The following is an 18,582-nucleotide window of genomic DNA, read 5'->3' on the forward strand; positions in this document are numbered from 1 at the left end:
GCATAAACTATAGGTCTTAGTCAGATACTCAATGGGCTACTAAGTAGGGGCTAACATCATGGAGAGTCACTTGGCATCGACAAGCTCAAGCTCAAATCCTGTAGATTCAACTCCCTCAATAGAAGGCTCTAGCACATAATTTTTTTAATTATCTTAAGTTTTATTACCACCTAGTATTTTATTTAGTTATCACTTAATTAAAGCTCCCTCTACCAACCTATGACACCATGATTTCCAAGTTGTGAGATAGAAGCCCCCTCCATATGCTACCCTACCCTATCCATGCTCATCCAACGATGAGTGCCCATAGGCATGAAAATTCCCAACCCAACCCTAATGATCATAACTTCCAAAAGTACCACAAAAGATTGAGACTCACCTGACAGATGTATGCACACATACTTGTGTGTGGTGCACATCACAAAGATCATAACACAAGGACTAGATGAGAAAACAATGCAGGACATCACTCAACCAAAAATAGACTCAAGAGGATAGATGTGACACACATCCCAATGCAATATAAAAGTGCAATAATGGTTTGACTAAAATCCAAAAGGATGATCCAGGTCTATGACCAAACTCATGTCAAGAAAACTTGAGAAAATAGGGAGGCACACAAAATGAGGTAAAAACCTCAAAAACTAGAAAATTTTGAAATTAAAACCCATTTGATCTTTGGGTACAAAACCTTCAAAAATCCAATAAAATTTGGGTTTAGACATCATATGCAAAAATGGCCAGCATAATGGCACAAAACAAAAAACCCTCATCCCAAAAATATGAAAAATGTTCATACCTAACCAACTGAGCATAACCAACAAATCGAAATGAAGGGAACAATAATTCTCAACCTTCTAACAAACTATTACCAAAAATAGAATTTGAAACGAAGCATAAACAAGAAAATAGGAAAGCCCTACCTAACATCAAAAGGGGCAGAAATTGAAATCAACTTGATAAAATAAATAACCCACTGATACTTCTGAAAGTGAGGGCAAGGCAAGGTCTCCTTGAGCTAGATCTAATGAGATTGACCTTGCAAAGATTCTATGCTCACAACTCTCACAAAAAATAGAAAACCAATCCTTCAGAAAAAGAATTTTAGAAAAGCTCTCCAATTTCTAAATTACTAAATTGAAAAGTGAGAATACAAATCCCTTTTTCAATACTTATTCACTTTTCGAGTAAATAATCAATTAGGGAAAATAGCCGGTTAGACTAGCTAAGCTTTGATTCAACCCAAAAAAAAAAAGGTTATTCCTCATAATAGGAATTCACCTAAGGAAAAGCTGCCAAAAATTAAATCCAACAAAAATTAAAGCCTAGAAATCCAAAATCACAGAAATTTCCTTAACACTTTTGTGACAATGCGAACCTCTAAATGTACAGAGATTCTCACTGGTCTAATCACATATTGCAAATGAGTTTGGATTTAACAATCATCAAAAGGTTTATTTAAATAATTAAAATAAGGATACATCGACCATACATGAATGAAATTGGTAAAATGAATAGTTGAATCACTAACTCCATTAGCCACTGCTAGGGATATAAATCCTGCACACTAAAACACATGATCAAGTGCAATTGCATATAATATCATAGCTGAAGCAATAATGCATTAAATACCTAATTAATCCATTTACATCACTCACATTCACATATAACATACTGAAACAAGAATGACATAAACCACCATAGCAGAAAACTTAACACCTAATAGAATCAGAGATATGTCCAATAAACTAGATAACTAGATATCATCATGAAACATGTTATCATTTGAAGTGGAATCAACATGTAAATATGATAAACTAATAAACATAGTAGAGTAGTATCTATGATACTAAATCACAATATAACATCTAACCCTTAGGTCATCTCAAGGAACAAATAATAAGAGTATCAAGTATCTCTCGAATCAAAATAGACAAGTTACAGATTGCAAACACGAGAGGCACTACACTCTCCATCTTTGTTCTTCTAAAATTTTTGGGATGTGTTAGCTAATGGGATTTAGGAAGTGGTGGAGGAGTCTCAAAGAGGTGGGTTTCTCTTGAAAGACCTAAACAACACCTTTATTGGTTTGATTCCAAAGGAGGAAGAGGTAACTAGTCTTGAAGATTTTTGGGTGATTTCTATTTGTAACGTGCAATTTATAAAATCATTTCCAAAGTTATGGAAAATAGATTGAAAAAGGTTTTGGATGTATTTATATCAAATTATTAAAGAGGCCTTTCCCTAGAATGATCAATATATGAATGAGTGATTATAGCACATGAGATGATTCACTTAATAAGGATTATGAAATTGAAAAAAATGAAGGTAAAATTGGACATAAAGTGGACATATGATGAAGTTGATAAATATTTCTTCTTCCTATATCTACCTTTTGGTTTCCTTTGAGAGAGATCATAACTTGTCGCAACTTTTTAATGTGTATGCCCCCAACACTAGGGCTAACATAAAATCCCATGGGACAAAATCCAAAATTGTATGTAATCTATTCCTCCTAATAACTACCTATTGAGATGAGTCTTTAACTCCCTTTTGTACCCATAAAGAAAGGTGGTGGGATTAATTGACTATAAAGATATCATGGGGGATTTAGTTAGCTTCATAAATAACTCCAACCTAGTGGATATAAATCATACTAGAAACCCATTTATGTGGTCCAATAATAGGAAAGGTGCTGATTTGATCCAAGCCAGGTTGGATAGATTTCTTGCTTCCTCTTCTTGGGCGGCTTCCAATGATTCTCATATGAATCCTTTGCATTTTACTTCCTCTAATCACAACACATTAGTTTTTTAGTGGTTGGACACTCTGATGCATGCTCCCCCTCCGTCCAGATATGAAATCATGTGGTCTTCTCACCCATCCTTCAGGGAGATGGTCAAAAAGTGGTAGAATACTACCATAAGGGGCATTTTTATGTTTAGAGTGTCCTCTAAATTGGAGATACTTAAGATGAAGGTCAAAGGATGGAGTAAGCATAATCTTGGGGATATCTTTGTAACCAAAAAAGATCTCACTACTTCACTATCCCATCTGTAGGCCCAATTGGCTAAAGGGAATACTCAATTGGATATTCAACACAAAGAGGAAAGGTGTAGAGGAGATTGAAAAATAATTCTCGATAAGGAGGAAACTTATTGGAAGCAACACTCATGAGTTCAATGGTTGAGAGAAGGGAACCTAAATACTTCATTCTTCCACTAATCTGGTACAAATCATAGAAGGAGGAATACTATTGACACCCTACAGAATGAAAGAAGAGAAATTTATAATGAAAAATTTCTCCTAGGTGAACTTTCTATCAACACTTTTAAAACTTTATATTCCTCTTTGGGTGCCAATTAAAGTAGGTTCCATGATCCACTCCTCTAGCACCTCCCTAATGTGGTTATGATTCAGAACAATGAAATCCTTCTCAATTGGGTTTCACATGAGGAAGTTAGGAAATAGGTATTTTCTGTGAGTTCTTACAAGTCTCTTGGCCTGGATGCTTTCCCTCCTTCCTTCTATAAGGAATTATGGGACTTTGTGGGTTTGGATATGACTAGAGTTGTGAGATATTTTTTCAAGTTTGGAAAATGTTAATTCAACACAATAAAACCTATATTGTTCTAGTCTCAAAGAACAACTCTCCATTGACTATCAATGACTTCAGACCTATAATTCTATGTACCACCTTCTATAAAACCCACTCCAAAATCATGATTAATAGGATCAAGACCTTACTAGATAAGATTAACAACAATAATTAGAAGGGGTTTGTTCTGGGAAGGAAAATTTTGGATGCTTCTATCTCCACACCTAAAATAATTGATTGAATGGACAAGAGTAAGCATGTGGGTAGGATCTCAAACTTGATATATCTAAAGCATATGATAATGCAAACTAGTATTTTCTTTGCCAAATCCTCTCATGTTTTGGCTTCAATAGAAAATTTATCACATTAATTAAGGAATGTGTGGAAATTGTTAACTACTCTATTATTGTTAATGACACTCCAAGAGATTTTTTTCGTTTGAACAAAGGTCTAAGGTAGGGTGACCCCATTTCACCCTACTTATTTATTATGGTCACTGAGGTCTTAGGCCAGTACATGTAAATTCTTGCTGATGTGCAAAGAATCAAAGGTATCAAACTAACCTTGAACCTCCCCCCTTCATCATCCAACAATTTGTGGATGACACATTTTTCTTTTGCAAGCCCTTGGTTGTGGAAGCCAAAGAATGGAAACTCTTATTGGACCAGTATGTTGTTGCTTCAGGTTAGAAAATTAACCTAAAAAAGAGTAGAATAATTTTCTTTAATATTGAAAAGGATATACAAAAAAATATTATAAAATTTAAATCTTGGCTTATGTCTCATGGTCAAGGAGGTCAAGATTGGTTTCTGGGACTCGACCCTAAAGAGAACCCAAAAAAACCTTCTGGGGAGGAAAGCTAAATTGCTCAATCATGCTAGTAAACTCTAGCTTTTGAAATCTTCTCTTCAAGGTATCCCAGTTTACTTCCTATCCCTTTCAAAATCTCAGGTATGATGGCTGAAAAACTAGAAAGGACACAACTTAATTTTCCATGGTTGAGAACTGAAGAGAAAAAGAAACTATCCATAGTCAGATGGGACATTGTATGTAATCCCAAGAAGAATGGTAGATTGGGGTTAAGGAAAGTTTAAAATATTAATAGGGCCCTGAATTGTAAAATAGCTTAGCAGGTGATGATAGAGGAAGAAGAATGGTGCACTACTATGAGAGATAAGTATATGCAAGGGGGAAGCTTTAAGGATAAATTCAAAGAAGGGGATCTCCCTCAAGGGTCCAAAATTTGGAACAATATTATTAAATACAAAACTCTTCTTCAAAAAGGCCTAAAATGGCAACTTGAGAATGGATAAAAGATTAGATTTTGGAAGGACATCTAGTTTACTACTACCCCATTATACCCTACAAATAATATTAACCTTTGTAATACTTTGACTCATAGGTTAGGAGGTAAAGTGTAGGGGCCCATTAGCAATCAGAGGTGGATTTATTTGGGCCAACATTTGAACAACAACCATGGGTTGCGCATCAATGCTTAGAAGCTGGCTGAAAACTTGAAGCACATGATAATTCTATAGTCTAACATTGAGGACATAATTCTATGCGGCCCTACACCCTCTAGAATTTTCTCTATAGAGTTGGCCTATGATTTTACTTTACCTTTGCCCAATTCTAGCCAAGAATGAGGCAAAATTTGGGACCCACAATTCACTCCTAAAATAAATTTCTTTTTGTGGACCCTCCTTCATGGGAAATTTCTCACCCATGATAAACTTGTTAAAATGGGGTTTTAGCTTTACCAACATATGTGTTATGTGAAAAAGAGAACATGAAACACCATCAACAACCTATTTATCCACTGTGAGTTTGTGACTTATGTCTGGCAACAGATTCTCAATAAGATGAAATTCACTTGGGCTATGGATGTGGACCTCAAAAAATTTGTGAACTATTTCAACCTTTCTAAACACCCTCTCATCTACATTTTTTGGAAACTCATTCCATCATACATTTTTTGGTGCATATGGTAGGAGAGAAATAAAAGGATCTTCATGGAAGAAGAAAGAATTCTGCAAGTCACCTTCCAATTGGGTTTGTGGTTTCTATTAGAGAAAGTGTACATTGGTCAATGGAAAAGCCCCAACTCACCCCCCTCCCTAGAGGATATTGAAATCGTAAAGGATAGGAACCTCCTATAGGGATTCAAAAACTTTTACAACACTAAAAAGGTGGCTAGAACCAACACAAAATGGGTTCCTCCCCAACCTGGATGATGTAAACTCAAATTTGATGGGGCAGTTAGAGGAGAGAAATAGGTGGGTGGAGGTTTTCTTAGGTACCATTAAGGAAAATGTATGGCTACCTTTTGGAGACCTCTAAAAGATCACACAATCAATCAGGTCGAGAGTATGGTGCTCCTATGGGGACTAAACATTGAGATTACTATAGGAATAACTAAAATCAAAGTTGAGAGTGACTCTAAAGTCATCATTTAGGGTATCCAAAGAACAGGTAGTGCTAGGTGGAGAGTTAGCATGATATTCTTGAGGACTCTGCCACCCAAATTCTTAGATTCTAGAACTATGAATGTGGGCACATCTATAGGGAGGGAAATATAGTTGCAAACTCTATGGTTGCCATTGGGCTACAGATGGAAGGATTAAGATGATGGAGGGAGGTAAATCAACCTCCAAAAGATATAAAGAACTTCATTAGGATGGAGGAACATATGGGCACTTGTTAACCATACATAAAGCCACGAGGGTTACGTGGCAAGGGCAAATGGGTACTAAGAGTAACCCTTTCTTTATTTCTTGAATTTCTATTTTTAGAAAAGGTACTTGGCATATTTATATCATGATATGGAAAGAAAAAATCAAGGTGAATCCAAGCATGTATAGGAATCACTCCATAATGATTTTGCATCATTACAAAAATATTTTGTTTAGTTATAATTCTTATGCACCCAAAAAAGAATTTAATGAAAAAGGTGAGTTGAGTACTATGCCCATCTAGAATATTAAGGCTTTATACATGTATAGACAATAAAAATACTTAACTAGATGGTACTCCCATCTTCATCTTTATTGCAATAAAATAAAAGGCTATGACCTTATTTGAAAGGGCTTTGTGAGATTCATTCTTTCTACACTGTGCAAAGTTAATTTTTAGTCTCTATATTTCACTAAGTGTTTAAAGCTGGATACCATGGGAGGAAACAAGCTTCACATTGAGAAAAAAAAAATTGATATTTCCTTTAGGAACAATGTGAAGGCCATGTTTATGTGCAAAGAGGGAGGGTTGTTGTTGTTTATGGAATCTATGACTGGTGGTCATGAGGAAAGCATTTCCAAGCAGTTTCTTTCATCATGTAATGAAAGAAGGGTTATAGTGAGAGGCCTAACTTTTGAAATCAATGAAGGGGTCATTGCTAAATCCATGAGCCTTATTATGGAAGGGAGAAAATGGAACAAAACTAATAAGACGTCAGATCATGATGCCCTAAAGAAAATTTTCAATCCTCTAGAGAAACTGATCAAGAAGTAAGGAGGGTTTAGCAAAGAAGATCTCCTAGGTGTCTGGAAAGATATTTGCTAGGTCATCATGAAGTATTTTACCATTCAAAGTAAGTTTATAGTGTATTAGGTTTACCACCTCCCTTTCATTATCCATTTGTGGCATAAGGTCTTTATTTCCATTCCTTTTTACTTGTTGCATTCCATTGGAAGTAATATTGAAGCTAACCATAAAGGAAAGGATAATGGGAATTTATATTGAGGATTGTTTTAGACTGTATAATTTCCAATGTGCTTTATACCCTTCAGTTGTTGAGCCCATAATCACTCGTGATCTTTCCACTTCCCTTGGTTCTCATGAAGTTGGTCCTTCCCAGCTTAGCAAAGAATAGGCTAAAATTGAACCATCCTGCTCAGGTATCCTAGTGAAAAAACTAGTGAAATTACTAGGTCCCCTAAAAAAAGCAAGAAAGAGGTGTATACTATTGAGTTGGGGCCCAATAATATTGAAACCTCGAGGGCTCATAGGTCTAATAGGCTTGCTAAAGAGAAATACGTGCAAGCTTGAAAAAATACTGAAGGGTTGGGGTCTGACAAATTAGGGGAAAAAATGGTGAGGAATTATTTTCCCATTCCTCTAGAAAATCCCTTGAATCCCCCTCCCCTCTAATGTCAAGAATACCCCCCATCCCTCTTCCTCTACTACATAAATAAAAAAAATCGTCCCCAACCCTGACCTCAACCCAACTTTTTTCGAAGTTACTTTTATAGAGGTTTCCAAGAACAATGTTGTACCGATGCCTGGAGGGTTCTTGGGGAAGATTAAAGAAAAGCTAGAGAAGCATGAGGTGATGTTGTAGGAGCTGAGAAGGGATGTTGGTAGCTTCAACAAGAGGATTGAGGACTCGAACAAGTTTTCCATCAAAGTTATGCATGTTTATTTTATTACGTTGTGTGTGTTACATGAGAAGGATTTTTGGACCAAGCCTAAGACTCACAAATACTTTAAGGCTATTTTTCAATTCCTTAAAGAAGAATGAACTTCCACACTTCTTTCTAAGAGGTTGGGAGGCAATTTAGATAGTTAGTTTTATTGGTTTTTTTTTTACATTTTGGTTAATAGTCGGGATGACTATAGAATTTTTATTACCTGCCCACCATGGCATAGATACAATATTTATATTATTATTGTTGATGACTTTTTTTTTAATGCAATAACTATGAACAATATGTTTTTTGTTTTTGGTAGAGGTAAACTATGGGTTGTTGTTTGTGCTCAAAATGTGCTAGTACTATTAATGCGCTAGTATTTGTTCCACGTGCCAACACCCTCTTGCTACTTTTAATGATAAGAAAAAATATCTTAAAGTGGTATCTTCACCTCTTTTACACAAATTTATGTAAAATATATTATTAAATCATGCCTAGATAGGTGTAGACTTATTTTTGACATCCTCAAAAGTAATGCTTTCTTAAAAATAAAATAACTAATTTTGACTCACAAATTTTTGACAAGAAAAATGTATTTACTAAAACCATGTTCCTCCATAAATTCCATCAACTTAAAAATAATAAATTGATTATCAATAACATATGTGGGTGTGTGTGTGTGTGTGTGTGTGTGTGTGTATCTAGACATATATACATATATAGATATACATATATGTACATATAAGATATCAAATTTAAATAGAAATATTGATTATTTAATATTTAAAATAAAAATTGAACTATAAATAAAAAATAAGTCATAATTTTAAAATTTTAGATTTGACAATGTAATCTATATGATTTTACTACAAATTTTGATTTTATTTAAAATCTTAAAACATTTGGCAGACTTAGACAACTTATTCTTTTATTAGACAAACTCTTCTTTTACATTAAATTAAACATCTCTTTACTTTTTGATCTAATTATTTGTTATTCATTTAATTTCTAATCTTTTATTTTTAATACTTTGTAACCAGCATAATTTATATTTTCCATATTTTCCCGGAATGGAACACAAATGTATTATCAAAATTTGATGCTTGAGATCAACACTTCAATTAAAGAAATCTTATCTTCTAATAATATTCTCTAACTCATGCATAATCAAACATCTAAATAAAATCAAATAATTTTATTTTCTATTAAATTTTTTGGAAAAAGGTTGAACGATTGCAACTTGAAAAGCATAAACAAAAGAGATATAAGCCTCATGCATTTGTCACATTGCATTCAATACAGTGCCCTTAGAACAGGAGCATGATATAATCTTTAAGAATCAAAGGATGAGAATGTAGCACAAATAATTGCAGCACCATGTCACAAAATGCTGATATTGACTTGAAATATACAATAATGGGCACAATCTTATAAACGCATATAAAATGAAAGATGAGAGTGACTGGACTGTCTGCAGATAAGTGGGCCTTCTTCTTCTTCTTCTTCTTATACCTACTATGCTCATCTCTCCACACAACTCTCACAGATTTAACATTATGTAAATGACTGGTAATGTTTCATTTATTTTTATTTGGAGGGTTAGTTATAAAACGATGAGTGCCACACAAGGAAGCGGAATGCATGTGCTTTTAAAAGAGACAGATATGTCGCAGTTTGTATGGTTATATCAGCTTCGAAAATGAAAGATTTTGTGTCTGTTGGGATTGCTGAGAGACGTCAACGTTGAAATATAGAAAGAAAAAAGATTATAAAAGATTTTGATACCTCTTCATATTAAGCAATAAATCTTAAACAATGGTATTTAATTTGTCTGGCCGACTGTTTTGAAGACTTTTTTGTTTGCCAGTTATAATGATATTATTAGAAATGATACGTGATTTTTTATGCATGATAAAGATGAGAACTCCAATAATTGGAAGCTAGAATTCTAAGAAAAATGATAAACAATGGTATTATAGGTTGGAAGACTGACTTATCAGAAATAAGAACTGAATATTAGATGATAAAGTTTTTTTTAATATATTAAAATAATACAAATAATGAAAAATTAAATATATATTGCAGCTCTCTTGATGCGGGATGTACTATTTGAAAAAGCTCAACAATAATATTAAATCATTTATTCATCCAAAAACATCTAATAAGTGAATTGGGTTCTCCTTATCTTTGTATCAAAAATAAATAAAAAATAATGATAAAGAAAACACAATTAGTCAATTTAATGTTTATAGTTTCTATGCATGTGAATTGAGTTTTCCATGTCTTACGAAAAGAAAAGAAAATTATAAAGAAATAGGAGATTAAGAATATATATATATATATATATAAAAGTAAATGTTATTATTGTTTTTTAAATGTGAAGTATTTTGAAATGTATAAGTAAAATGATTTTTAATTTTTATGTTTATTTATCAGAAGTAATTGTTTCATGATAGTTAAGATTTGTCATCATAATTATTTACAATAATAGTATTCTTTGGCTGGTCATATATAAGTCATTCTATAATAAAACCACTAAGTAGCTATTATTTGCCTAATACAATCATTAGTTGTAATTATAATATTAAATATAATTTGATTTTAATTTTAATTAATGTAATATATTTGTATAAATGTATTTAATGTATATTTATATGATCAAATTATAATTTACTTTACATAATTATAATATAAAATTTGAGATTTTTAAAAACTATTATATAAATGTAACTATAATCTTAATAAATTTGATTAATAAATTTAATTATAAACTAAAAAGAGAAAATCTAATATAATTTTTAAAAATAATTAACATTTAATAGTTCATGTTGTAATGGTTTTCTATATCACTTCGTTACTACACTTTACTTCAATTATTGAACTCTTCTGTATTTAAAAAAAAATACTTACACACTCCCTTTTTTGGTAAATACATTTTCACTTTTGCAAGACATTTTCACATTAAGTGAAAACAACAGTAGATGATTTATATCCATTTTACCCCTGTGAGGAAACTATTAGGAAAAAAAAGATAGAATGGAGATCATTGACTAATAATTAGGGATAAGACACACCAATTTAAGGGTTCAACACAATGTGCTGAACAAATGATGATGATATTTGCTATGGGTGCCTGAAAAGCCCTAGGCCTGGATAGTTCCCCCTACCTTATTCCAAGATTTTCCAAGATTTTTGACAAATGATTGGAATGAATGTTACAGAGATGCAAGAGATTTCATAAGGACGAGTAAAATCCTAAAACAACACAACAAAACTTTCATTGTGTTTGTCCCTAAACACCAAAGTCCCACATCTATGAATGATTTCACGCCTATCAACCTTTGTAGAACCTTTAATAAGATTAATACCAAAATCTTGGTGAATAGAGTCAAACCATTGTTGGATAAGATTATCATGTTGGAAATAGATAATATTGAGAGGGTGGTGGGCGGGGGGGTAGGGGGTTGCGTAAATTAGTATATTACAAACTTTTACCCACAACTGAATATTGTTAAATACTTTATAACTTGCACATGAAAGTAAACCTGCAATACTGAACAATAAATATAACCATGCACATAGAGAACTCATAACACCATCATTTCTTAACTAGGGAAACCCCAACCAAGGAAAAACCCCGGTGGGGATAATACCCACTAGATGATTCACCAAACAATAGGATCCTATTAAGGATATTGACCCTATTAGGAGTCTATGAAGTAGATATATTGTCTTAAGTCCTTGTTAGAAGCCTCAACCCTTTTAGATTTTCTACAACCCTGTTAGGAGTTGGTAGAACAATTACAATGTATGCAAGAAGAGTCCACTACCCTAACATGCAATTATACAATTCACTTCCTTCATAAGATAGATATACATATACTAATTGCTTTGCTTCTATAACTCACACTTGCTCTGATCTTACATCAGATTTTACATCACATAAGGCTCACATATAGTTCTCACAATAGTTTGCATGTCACATCTAATCACACAACTTCCACATTATCTGTGCAAAGTAAGATCTTTACTTATACCTTGCATAATCACAAAACTCTACACTTTCGACCTTCATGTTATCACACGATTGACATAATATAAAATAACTCATGGAATAATACCCACACAGTTGGCTCAACATAACTTAGTAATTATTTTGTAACCAAAATAATTCCTAAAGCCATACAACTCTGTTTACTGCTATGTTCTATTCTGCATTGTTAAATGCTCACACTATTAATCTTAGTATAACTTGTGCCATACTATCTGCACACACACACACACACACATGCGCACGCGCACACACACACACACACACTAGTACACAAGATCATGACAATGTCACAAACCTTTCCTCCACTGCTCATAAGCTAACTCTCTATGCATTTTTTGTACTTTGTATGTTGCCATTAATGATAATCATCAAGACATCTATTTGACCGTATTGCCAAAAATCTCCCCATTTGGAATTGATGGCAACATTTGGAAAAATTGGCTAAGTCCCAAAATGATGTCATACATAACGGAAAAAAAAAAGTAACTACACAAAAATTGCCTTCAAAACATAACAATTTTATTCATATTTTGATGGATCATTACATTCCTTATCACTCCTTTACATTGATACATTCATAAGCTCCCCTTTACATATACATTTACATCTATATAAAATTTCCTTTACATAATACTCCCCCTTTGACATCAATGACAAAGGTGCCAAAACTGTATCACAAAAACTTTTGTCTTGCTGTTGATTAGCTCATCATTCTAATTATGCAATCTACACAATAAATCTTCAATCTATGAAAGTATTTCTTCTAGTTACCTTTGATTGTATCTAGTATACCAATGAGTGTGCAAAGTGCATATGATTCCACTTCAGCTGTGCTTAGGTCAGTATAGGAAAATTTGTCATAGGAATTCTTTGTTGAAAGACATTCCTCCAATTGCCTCTGCAAAATTACAACTTTAGGTGCTAGATATTCTTTAAGAATATATAATCTTCTTATTACCTTCTCCTTGTCACATTCAATGCTTCTAATAGCATTGTGGATCTTCTCAATGTCATTCACAAAATCTTCAATTTCGATCTCAGGTTGCTACAATCTTGTAATGAGTTTCTGAAGCTCACTCATATGGCCTTTGATCTTTGCATCAAAATCTGATAGGTAAGTGTAAGACATTGCTCAATGTCCATACAACTTCTTACTTTCAACAACACATTATCTCAGCTCCTTGATGCTTCCATCAAGTGCCTTCAAATCATTATGCACATTGGTGTACATTGTGATAAATAGGGTTGCTTTATGATTTGTCTGTGCTTGCACTACTACTACTTCTGCCAAAGTTGTGAATTCCCCATCAAAGGTCTTCACCAACTCTTTTGCTTGGTCTACAAGTCTGGATTTTCTACAGTTGTGTAAACTATCTTCTGCATGAACTCCAAGACTTCATCAAGAGTCTTCCCCAAAGACTTAATAGTTTTATTCTTCTCGAATAACTTGCTCAAGGTGCCCATTAATTCTTTTTGATCTTCATCATCAGATGGAATAGATGTTCTTGTAGATGTTCTAGCTACTAATATTACTAAAAGTACAACAGCCTTTATCTTCTATTCCTCTAGTTTCTTCTTTTCCTTAGCCTCTTTATTGGCATCTTCTGCTTCCTTCTTTTCTTCTTCTACTTGCTTCCTCTTTTCCTCTTCTTCTTTTCTTTTCTTTTCTTTTCATCTGCATCCTATTCCCTCTTTTATTGTTCTTCCTTCTTTTTCTCTTCTTCCTCATCATCAAGACTAGAATAATTAGTGACATTATTGATATTTCCAACAATATTTTCTCCATACCCTGCAAAAGGGTTCTCCTTAGCATCCATAGTTATGTGCATACTATCCACTTGCATGGATATATAGTACCCATAACAATATGAGGTGGTGATAGTGCTTGCTATGTTTCCTCTTCTTCTTCCTCTACCCTAGAAGGTGTATGGACTTCCACATACACTGGGCTATCATCTTTAGCTTGTGCACTCTCCCTAGGCACTAAGGACATGTACTTTACTATTACTTCTATTCTTTCTCACCTAACCTCTTCATAGTTGTCTCCCATTAGAAAAAAATCTTCTTTTGTTCCTCAGCAAGGGCTCAATACCCTTCAAAATTTTATTAGATTCTTCTTTTGATCCAACATCACATAAGTTATTTATGGATGTGATCTTCATGTTCAAATCTTCTTCTACTACTCTTTTCTTCCTATTAATCAACCTATGGTATAGGTTTATTTTGAATGCTATCAAATCTCTTATTCCTCAAAATCATGTTTCTTATTATGGCATTCTCTAATTGCCTCCTATCCATATTTCTATACATGCTATAAAATTTATTTAACTATACAAAATTGCCATCATTTATAATTTGCATGTTTAGATTCTCTACCTTTGGTTTCCATGCCTTATTGCCTATAGCTGTCTTAGCTTCCTGTGCATCTTGTTCAACATGTTTTTCTTCTATATCATCTTTTGAGCTTTCAAAACTACTCACTTGCATGGTTTTTCTTCTCTTTCCTGGTTTTCTTATAGTATGTTTGACTCTTTTCTTTGTAGGTTCTCATTTAACTTTTACCAGTCTTCTTGTCTTCCTTTGTGTAGAAGGTGCTTCCTCCTCTAGCTGACTTCTTGATTGTTCATAGTTGGCTCTAATTGGTTGCATTTTCACAACTGCTACATTTGGTGCAATAGGAACTTATGCACATGGTTGTACCACTATTACTTCTTTTGAGGGTCCTGCCACAGTAATAGGTGTTGCTGCTAACAATTTAGACTACCCATTAGCCTTCAGTTCCAATACAATTCCCTTTAGCTTGTTGAATTCCTTCCTTGACATGCTAGATTCCTTGAGGATGGAATCTATCTCCTTCTTTACTTTCTTTTCTCTCTCTTTGCTGTGGAGCTTAGATTCTACTATCCTCAACATTTCATCATGTGTTCCCTATCTTGGGCATTTTGTGTCCTTCTTAGATTCAAGTATAATCCACACATATCCTTCTATCAATTCAACATTTATCTCATAGTCCATAGGCTCAATGAACTTAACTCTAAGTATCACTACTTCCATGCATGTGTTATCAATCTCCACCATGAAGCACATCCTTATTTTTTTCCACCATAGAGGGAGGTATCCTATACCTCAGTTTCATCTCAGATTGAAAGTTATTCATTATTATATCAATATCAATGTCTCTAACATTCTTAGGTTTAGATATGTAGCATTGAGGTATCATCTTCATTGTGCACTCACTACTATCCCAATTAATTACTCCTAGAAACTTTCTTATAACATAGAAGAACAAATGAGTCAATAGGGACTCAAATCTAAACATTACGCTCTTTATTTTCTTTTGCCCACAACTTTTGAATTGGTATATTACAAACTTTTGCCCACAACTAAATATTGTTAAATACTTAAAAAATTTCACATGAAAGTAAACCAACAATGTTGAACAATAAATATAACCATGCACATAGAGAACTCATAACACCATCATTTTTTATTTAGGGAAAGCCCTGGTGGGGGTGATACCCACTAGATGATTCACTAAACAATAGGATCCTATTAAGGATATTGACCCTGTTAGGAGTCTATGAAGTAAATAAAGTGTCTCGAGTCTTTGTTAGAGGACTAGGATTTGTTAGAAGCCTCAATCCTATTAGGAGTTGCTACAATATTGTTAGGAGTTGGTAGAACAATTACAATGCATGCAAGAAGAGCCCACCACCCTAACATGCAATTATACAATTTAATTCCTTCACAAGATAGATATAAAGATATACATACAATACTTGCTTTATTGCGGTGACTCACACTTGCTTTGATCTTACATTAGATTTCACATCACATAAGGCTCACACATATTTCTCACAATATTTTTCATGTCACATCTAATCACGTAACTTCCACATTATTTGCACAAGGTAAGATCTTTACTATACCTTGCACAATCAAAAAACTTTACATTGTCAGCCTTCATGTTGTGACACGCTTGACATAATATAAAATAACTCATGGAATAATATCCACATAGTTGGCTCAACATAAGTTAGTAATTATTTTGTAACCAAAATAATTCCTAAAGCTATACAACTCTGTTTACTTCTATGCTCGATTCTACACTATTAAATGCCCACACTATTAATCTTAGTATAACTTGGCATTATCCATACTCTTGAGATCTATACTTTGTGCTTCTGTAAACTATCTAATACTTAGACAATTCTCTATCTCTAAATGCATAAATGAAATGCTCAATTTATGTTACCATAAATGACAATAATCAAGACATCTATTTGGCGATATTGCCAACATATCAACCCTAACAATAAGGGTTTTATCCTAGGAAGGTGAATTTCAGATCCACCCATCTCCACCCATGAGATCATCTACTCCATGGCCAGAAGCTAAAATGTGGGTATAACTGCCAAAATTGACATTTATAGGGCTTATGGTAAAGTCAATAGACCTTCCTTTACAATTTTTTTACCAAACTTGGCTTTAATGCTAAATTCATCAATATTTTTAAGGAATGTGTAAAAATTGTCAATTACTCTATTATTGTCAATGGCTCCTTTGGTGAGTTTTCCCCCCCAAATAAAGGCTTGAGGTAAGGAGATCGTCTCCCCCCTACCCATTCATCTTAGGAATATGTAGAACCTGGTGAACCAAAGAAGAATGAATCGAATTAAACCTACCATGACCCTTCCACCTTTGGTCCTTCAACAATTTATGTATGATATCTTATTCTTTGGTGAATCCTCAATAGTTGAAGCTAGAGAATGGAGAAACATTTTTGATATGTATGTTGAAGTTTTGGGGCAATTTATTAGCTTCTAAAATGTAGAATTTTCTTCTTCAATACTACTAATGAAGTTCAAACTAAGGTGATAGAAATTCTAGGTTATCAATTTGCTACCCTTCTTTCTACCTACTCCAAGCTCATGCTAATGGTCAAAGATGTTAAAGTGGATTTTTTGGAATAATATTCTAGAATGAACCCAAAAGAAAGTAATTGGATGGGAAGACAAACTTCTTAGTAATTTTGGTAAGCTTCAACTTCTAAGCTCCTCAATTCAATGGATCCTTGTGTATTTTCTTTCCCAGGGCTCTAAAATGTGGAACAACATCCCAAGGAGCAAGACCATCCTTTCCAAAGGTCTGAGATGATAGCTTGGTAATAGGGAAAACCTTCAATTTTGAAAGGATAACTGAGTTGATTCATTTTTCATGGAAGCCCACATATTCAAGCCACCTCATAATCTTATTCTTCCTATCCTTGGTCAAAGAGTGACTAGTTACATCTACTAGGGAAGATGAAAACTTTTTGTCTCTCTCATGAATGATAACCTAGAAGTCCTATGACCTTACCACAGATATCATGGTGAGCCTCCAACATACCAGAATTCCTTTGTATGGATATGTAGACTTAATTATTTGGTCCCCCACAATGTTTTGGCTCTTCACTACCAAATCTTTTTATGACATGACCATCACAAAAAATTTTGATCCTACTAACATGTCCAAGATATGGGACCCACAACTATTCCCCAAAATCAACTTTTTCTAGTGGATTCTGATGCATGGAAAAATCCTTAAGCAAGACAACCTTACCAAAAGGGGATTTAACATTTCCTAAACATACATAATGTGTGAGAAGGAGGAGGAGAGAATTAACCACTTCTTCATCCACTATAAGGTTTCTTCTTTCATTTGACAACATGTTCTCAACAAACTAAACCTCAATTGGGCTATTAAAGTGGATATCAATCAATTTATCCATAGGAAATGCACGTCCAACCACCCCCTCCTAAAAACCCTCTAGAAACTATTACCACCACATATATGATGGCACATTTGGAAAATAAGAAACAAACAAATTTTTAGAGACACTTAAACTACCCAACATGTCACTCTTCACACTAGGATAAAACTAAATGTGTCTCTATGCAATTAGAAATTCCTTGACTCTCCCCCAAGTCTTATGGACCAATGTATTACCTATAATTGGAACCTAAATCTTGGGTTTGATTAATTTGATAACTCTAAAAAATTGGCTAGAGAAATAGTTAAGTGGATATCACCCCCATGGTTGGTTAAAAATAAAATTCAATGGTGTTACCACTTTTAATGAAAAGGTTGGTGGAGGAATTCTAAGAAACCACTTTAGAAAACCAAAATTTTCTTATGTTAGGCCCCTCAGAGATCACAAGATTAATCAAGAAAAATGTATGACTATTCTTTAGATACTTAAAATTTCTTCCTCTATGGGCATCACAAATTTGGAGATTGAAGGTGACTCCAAAATCATTATAGATGTTGTCAAAAAAAAGGCAAAGGATGGTTGGAGATTGTGACCTATAATCCTTAATGTTAATACCCTTATCCATTGATTTAAAAAATAAAATATCAATACCATGAAGGTAATGTTGTGGCTAACTATATGGTAGCAACTGGCCTGTATTTGGTAAGATGTCAATTTACAACTGAATAACTAACAAAGAACACTCGAGGCCTATTGAGGAAAGAAGAATATT

Source organism: Cupressus sempervirens, chromosome 1 (assembly GCF_028749045.1).
Source record: "Cupressus sempervirens isolate cs-2001-9-10 chromosome 1, ASM2874904v1, whole genome shotgun sequence".
Lineage (NCBI taxonomy): Eukaryota > Viridiplantae > Streptophyta > Pinopsida > Cupressales > Cupressaceae > Cupressus > Cupressus sempervirens.